Source organism: Netta rufina (genome assembly GCF_964035555.1).
Source record: "Netta rufina genome assembly, chromosome: 9".
NCBI lineage: Eukaryota > Metazoa > Chordata > Aves > Anseriformes > Anatidae > Netta > Netta rufina.
Genome location: NC_140132.1, coordinates 2980043 through 2987856, shown reverse-complemented (window position 1 = coordinate 2987856; position 7814 = coordinate 2980043).

The window sequence follows — 7814 nt, the reverse complement described above, 5'->3', positions numbered from 1 at the left end:
AGAGATTATTTATAATCTAATAGCTCATCCCAAATGGTGCGATAATCAAAAATTCTTTAGTTTTAAATATTTTAAGTGCTTTAGTCACAGCTAAGTAATATGTTGGTAATGTACTATGTTCTTCTTCATTTTCTGTAGAAAGGACTAAGTATAAAAATAATTGTTCTCTTTTTTTTTTTTTAATTTGCTTTTCCAGTGTCTCATATACTTAATTTTCAAGTGAAAAATCATGAAAAAGTGTGTTTCTTAGGATTAGTGGATAATTCTGTTCATGAATTGTTACGATGATATAATTGTCTGCATTTTGAGAAGACTTTCTGACAAATAGTTTATATCAGCATAAGCTGAATTCTGACTTGGGCTTTTAATTGAGAAGGGTGATCGTGGAAAAAAATGTGAAAAGCAGAGGAGGTTGAGAGGAAGGATAGGATAGCCTTGTGGTTCTGTCAAGGACTTAGGAGAGTGCTTCCACTGCTGATGTCCAGTGATTTTCTCCTTGCTTACATCTGTAAAAAGCTCTTACAGAGTGGTATTAGGCTAATATATTTATTTGTGTAAGAATCAGATAGAAAACTTGATCATTTATGTATTTCAACATCAAAACCAAAAACTTATTACTGCTAAGAAAGGCTAATAGTGCTAGTAGCATCAAGCAGCAAGCTTTTGACCTGAATCGGTGCACCTCTCAAATCCGTACAGATGCCACTTCACAAATCCTCTAAGGCTATAAACAGGAAGTGCGAATCTGCTGTAATTTTTCTAGTGTATAACTGTTTTGTTTTTTTTTCCATAGATGCATGTTTCCATATGGAAGGAGGTATGTATGGACAGAACCAGAATGTAATGTGATGTGTAAGTCATATATCCTCTATGATACCAGCTGTTGTAAGTCTGGGATTTTCAAAATGTATTACAACACTGAGGTTTGTGAATTCAGGATATCATATGTGCATAACATTATGTTATTTAGTTTTAGAAATCTTATAGTGTCAATAAATCCCAGTAGCATGTGTATCAGTGAGACACTGTAATGTTATACAGCATTCTGTAAAACATTTGAAGAACCACATCAGTAGTCTGATAATGCACAGTTTGGCAGAGTGTATTACAGAAAAAATGTGTCAGATTAACATCATTGGTTTTAATTTTCTAAAATTCTCTATTTCAGAACATGAACAATTAGTATTTGCACCCTGAAGAGGTAGAACAGAGCAAAGGTTATAAATGTATTTCTGTTAGCATTTTGAATGCATCTTTTAAAATTTAATTTCAGCTTTTTTTTTTTTTTTTTTTTTAAAGGCTCTTTGAAAGGCATGGTTCTTTTCTTCTTCCTGCCACTATAAAGTTCCTTGTTACGCTTTCAGGAGCAAAGTTACTTTTAACATCCTGCTTCACCTTAACAAACCAAAGCCAGCAATCCTAAAAGATTTACGCCTATGATGAATTATGTTATTGAAGCTGATGATTTTACTCACATGAGTAAACTAAAATGTATGTACAATTGTGCAGGATCAGGGCCTAAGTCTAAAGTATTGATCGAGTAAGTTTACGATAGAAATGTAGATAGGTGATTATGATAGAAAATGGGGGATAAAGTTGTAGGAAGAGAATAATTTTGTCCTTGTGAGATACTTAAGTTCTCGTGGCAAAAGAAAATTATGTACTCTGAAACCACTTTTTTTTTTTTTTTCTTCTGGCTGTCTCCCTTTTTTGTCCTCTGCCAGTTTTGTGGCTGCCGCACTTGCCTGCCTCTTTTCCAGGCAGTTAAGATGCATTCAAGTGTTAATACAATCTAAAAAACTAAATTGTGAACTTATTGGATTAAATGCCATCCATGAAAGGCTACTGAGTACCCTGGCCACTCTTTAGTGATTGTCTTTACAGAGCTTTATAGGAGAAATGATGCTGTCTTGTTTTACTTATTACTATTAGAACTACTTCATAAATTTAACAGAAGTAGGCTGAAATATGAGGTTCTTAACAGCTTGAAATCTGTTTGTCTAAGAATATCTTTTAAAGTACCCTAGCCAACACTGAAGAAAGGCTGCTGGCACAGAGAGGATATAAAAGGAAAAGCTTTCCATTGTATCTCAAGTACAAACTTTCTTTGATACCATTCCTGTTACCCTTACCATTTACTCTACTGGTCTCACTGAGCACAAAGAGGCAAAGCGAGTTTTAGTATTAACCTAATGAAATCATTGTTTGTAGAGATTATTTATCAGTGTCAATAAAGCTCTAGCTGTATACCTTAGGTTGTAAAGGCAAAGGCTCAGCTAGTCAATAAGCACCTTGTGTTGCAGCAAGTAGTTCGCTTTTCTATGCCAGTATGAAATGGATTTAATAATTGGAACCTGCATGCAATTTCCAGGCCTTCTAGTAGCATCAGTATCAGGTAAGGCATCTTAACATAAAGTTAAGAGCCTGTTAGCAAACCTAATGTTTGAGATAGTTATTTCTTCAACCATAAACAAATGTCACTACTGAAAGAAAAATGGAACTGAGATGAGATTTCTAGTTAAAGCAGACACGTGCATATATGCAATATAGCCATAAAACGACGCGTGATTTTATATGCCTTTAATATCAGCATTAATTTTTTAGAAATAAAATGCTTGTAATACTGTATTGAGAATATTGTTGTTTTCACAGCTTTTAATGATATATATAACATTTTTCTGATCTGGATATCCAGATCTATGATTAAGAGAAGAATGCTCATGTCATTTACATTAAAAAAAAATATATAAATTGCTTCTTTTATGCTATGATAATCACTTGTATCTTTTTGTCATTAGATTTTTAATATCAAAATATTTAAAATAATTTATACAATAATCAGTTGTTAAAATATTTTATATGTAGGGGTTTTTTTCCTCTATAATAGGATTTAAATTAAGAATTGAGATCTTAGCAACTGTGGCTCATAGTGCCACAGGATGATAAAGTTCTACAATTTCTGATGTTTTTTTTGTTGTTGCTGTTATTGTTTTCAGTTTTGTTTTAACTAAAAGAAAAGCACACTTTTTTCAGTGACAAACCCATCAATTTTGATATCTATGGATAGAAGAAATTACTGGCGTTTATATGAGGAGACATATAACTTGTTATGAGTAAAGGTCATCTATGATCACTTCTTCTTAGAGAGTACATTTGAATCATCGCATTATGATAGCCTTAGGGAGCTTCATAGACACATTAAAGAATGCATGGACAGAAATTGAAAGCAAATTCAATTAAGCATCTGATTTTTTTTTCTTTAAATTAGCCATTGCATTATTACAATGAATAATTCCAAACCTAGTATCTCATTTAAAAAATAGGCTTGGTTTTTGGGAAAATCATTGATTTGGGAGGGAAATGATTTTGGGAAATCATTGTTTGGTGTTTCTCTGACCTTTGTTTACTTAAACTGTCTGAACCTGAGCAAAAGTAGTATAAAATTCTTACCAGTTAGCCCTTTTCAGTTGCAAAATGCGAATAAATACTCGGTGTTCACAAGGGAAGGGAAGTCTCTTGGGCATCTCTTGCCTTTGAAAGAGGAAGGGCCAGACCACGGGGGGTGTCACTGTGTCTCTTACAGTGCAAGCACCTGCTTCCATGGCAAGAATGCAGATAGCTGGTGACATCTTGGTGAGGTACCATTCCCACCATTCTTGAGTTCATTTCCTTTATGTGGCGTGATATATTGTTCTTAATGCATCTCTTCATCTGTATCCTCTTCTGTTGCCTACACAAAGCAGGCGCGGTTCTGAGTGAAGCCAGCAACTTTCAGGGAAGCTTCATGTTAATTCTCTAGGTTGAACAGACAAAAAGTGCCATAAAGAATAGCTGTCAACAGCAGTTCAGTCAATCTACTTCAACTGGTGAAAGGCTTTGGGGGGGGGGGGGAAAGCACAGGAAAAAAAAATGAGCCTTTTTGAAAGGGCTTCTATATATTTTATGTCACTGGAAAAGCAACAGAACTCTTTGGGGCAGCTGCAGTGGTTAATTTCTCCCTTTCCTGTTGACTGGGTGCAAGCACAATCAGTTCTACTAGTTATTTTGTCCTGCTTGTGGTCTTCATGCATGCTTTTCAGTGCCTGAGTGTTGTTAGTAGGCCAATTTCTTTTAAGTTTTTTGCTTTTTGATTAATGTACACCAATGGCATGCTATTAAAATGTTTGGTTCAAGGGGACTGAAAAGTTTTCTTCTTCTTCAGTACACAAACATTACTTCAAGCTAAACATAACTAATTAATTTTGATGTGTTTTATCAGAGATCTTTACCAAAGCTACATGTTGGCCTATATGATTCATTCAGGTTGTTCCGACAGCTGTATTTAACAGGGTGGAAAGATACAGCAAGACTGAATCACACGCTGTATGCGTATCCTTACGATGGGAGTTCCTCATGATGAATGTTTCTGTGATTCATGTTTTTACAAAGAATGCCAAAGGGATGACTGTGCATGTATCAGTTGTCATAACTTGTAGTTCAGTTAACAATAGTGGAGTAACTGTTTAAAAAAACAGCTATTGTACAGGAACGTTCAGTTAGGTTTGCTTTGCAAGACTTAATGGAAACATGACATAGGATGTGCTAGACATGTCTCGTGATTTTTGAATTGCTGGGGCAAAAGGTCCCGAGTATGCAAGTACGAGCAGATTTGTTGTTGAACAATCCTGTCAGCAAACATTCACACAGAAATACTGGCTATTCTGAATACCTCTGGAACGATGAAAGCTTTCTTTTAACTACATGTACATTGTTAGCCTGCAGTGCTTAGCTACATGTCCCTCTATGGAAATACATGTATATTGATGCAACTACTCGATAAATCCTTCCAATATTCTGGCCTTCTCAGGAAGACAGAGCAGAGTCTGATCACCATGGTGGTTGTTTCTGAGGGTTTGAGCTTGCTTCTGGTGTCATCAGTGTGCAGTTTGTAAGTGGTTTCAGGAATATGAAAGTGCAGAGAAATAAGATGGGAAGAAAGTTATGTTGCATGATGCACTGGGGCAGCTCAGGCAGACTGTTAGGAAATTCTTGTCCAGATCAAATGACTGTGGAGCTGTACCTTGGTATTTCTATGATCAGTGTGGAACTGGTGGGATGATGTCTGCAATGATACCAAATGGGGAGACCCCTAGAGCATTCCTGTTTGTGTGCTTCTTGTGTGAGTGAAGGAATTAAGTTTGTAGTAAGAAGTATGGGTATTTTTTATCATTAACAGTAATAGTTACATCATGTTCATCAAGAACAACCAGCACTAATTATCAGTCCAGCCTGTTCCTCTGTAGTCAGCTGGAGACGTATGCCTAATTTGTAAACAAGCCCAAAAGAATGTTGTTTCTATTCTCAAGACATAATACTGACAGGATACTGTGAACAACAGCAGGAAACTCGCCATTGAGCTTATACAGAAAGACATTGGAAAGAATAGAAATGTCAAATATGGTGTCTGTTTTGTAAGTCTGTTTTATTCTTTCCTAGTTATGCAAGAACTATGAAGCTGGTTTGAAAGCAGTCATTAGGAAAAGAAGTTTATTCTGATGAATACAGGGAATTTTCCTTTTTGTTGTTCTGAAGGTATCTATTTCCTCCCTTCCTACAGACTGACTTCTATCACCCATTAACATTTCTTTGTTAATGCATTTCTGGAGACAGATAAGAGACTATTTTTTGACTACAAAACCATGGTGAAATTGGTTTAAAAAAACAAATACAGAGAAACCTTAAAAATGTAATGAGAGATCAACAATTAACTGTTTGGACTGATGTCCAAAAAGATGTAAAATATGACATCAACATACATTGACAATTAGGCTACAGTTTACAGAGTATTTTCCAAAAGCAGAAAAATAAAAAGGGGCTGGTTTTACCTCCCATCAGTTCCTTAGGACAATTACTTGCCTGCAAATAAACTGTACCAGTGGTACGAGCAATTTAAATGAGCATCCACATCGAAGTAAATATTCATCCTAATATTAAGTAAGGTTTGAGAAGACCGATTTAAGTATCCTTCTACCTAGAGTAAAGTCAAAGATTTAAGTCTGGGTGTTTGATTAAGACAGGCTAGCTATGTTTCCAAGACCACATACAAGTATGTAAACTTTTGATTGCCCTTGCTAACACACTGAAAGTGAAAAATGATGGTGCTGAAATCTGGAACCCAGCATCAAACTAATGAGCTGTCAAACCACACTTGCACTAAAATATTAAAGTTTAAGGTAAAGCATTAAAAAGTACAAACTCTGAGAGATTGTGAAAAGGTTGTGTAATTATTAGATATTTATAGATCTATTGATACTCAGATCTGGTTTTATTTAATAAATAGTGCAAGCAGCAATATTCTCATCATTAAAAAAAATAATATTAAATTTGTATTTTAAAGTCCTGATATTTAGAAAAATAATGCAACTTAAATGTGGGCAGCTATTTTCTATAGCTCTATTGAACAACTGCATCTTTTCATGCTATGTAGAAGAAGAAATTCCAAAATGTGTTCTGTATTAAATGGTAAAGACAATTCATATGCTGCTTAAATAATCTGTTAATGATATGTTGTCTGAGTCATTCTAAGAATCAGTAGTTCATCATGCTTTCCTCTCAGTGTATGAGATCCCATAATGAGAATTTGCTGTTAAATCAAGTAATAGACAAGTATTCAAATACCAGTTTTTCTGAATTTCCCCCAGGTCATTTTTCTCATTTTTACAGCTCTGTGGTGAACATGTTTTTGTTTCCCTCCCCATCTCTCTGTGTCAATTCTGAATCAAACCATTTTCTTTTTGATGTCACTGAAAATGTGGTGACAGATGCTGGATGACACGGCCTCTTAATTCATGAATTCAAGCTAATCCAGAATCTGCTGCCCATGAGAACTAAAAACAAATATGTACTCTTATATTCAGTCTTACTTCGGACTCCTGTGTTACCCAAGTTCTAAGCAGGGAAAGGAATAAAGAAATGGATAATGTCTTTATAATTTTCCATATGCCTTGTACAGAGAATAGTGGATCAAGTGTTTTAAACAAAGGAAGGAAGGAAACTTTGGTTTCTTGCCAAGAGATTGAAACCTCCTGATCTCTTACCGAGCTAGCTTATTTTGCTGCCAACAAGCAGTTTCCTTGCCTTAAGCAGCTCCTTTTCATCTGGGAAACTAACAGCAGTGAGGGAAGCAGGCTGCAGAATGGCACCACTGTAAGAATTTGCTTAACATATGGATTGATTCACTTCCAAATTTAAATATGGACCAGCAAACACACAGCATTGCGGCCGTGGGGTATTCTCAGCTGGTTCATTACCAACTTGTACTTTTTTCTCTTAAGTAGATAAAAGTTGCTGCTTTTGTGAATGTTGATCTCGTACCACACGGAAACTGTTTAACCACTTTTACTGTTGAATTAAATATGACTCTGATTTTCAGAAGTCCATATATTCCGTTCTTTTAAAAATACTGAGATTTACTGAATCTAAGCAACTGTACTCCTCCAAAGTGTTTTCTGGAAGAAGAAAAGCCAGATTAATTGAATGCATTAGTTCTGAAACTTGGCCTTCCCCCAAAGTGGTGAATTAGTTATGATGCAGTTTACACTGTATATTCAGGGCTCATGCTAGTGACTTCAGAGCAATCTCTAAGCAGAAGTGGGCTATAAATCAAAGATACTTTAAGTTCTTAGACATTTTGCATGCCTTTGTTTCAGTGAGAAGGCGAAGATGTTTGGTAAAGTCTGAAGTCAAAGAAAGTCCATGTAGCTGTAATCTGTGACAGTATGACAAGGTTTTTATGCTAATAAAGCCAAGAACAGACGTGTGATTAAATTATCTTC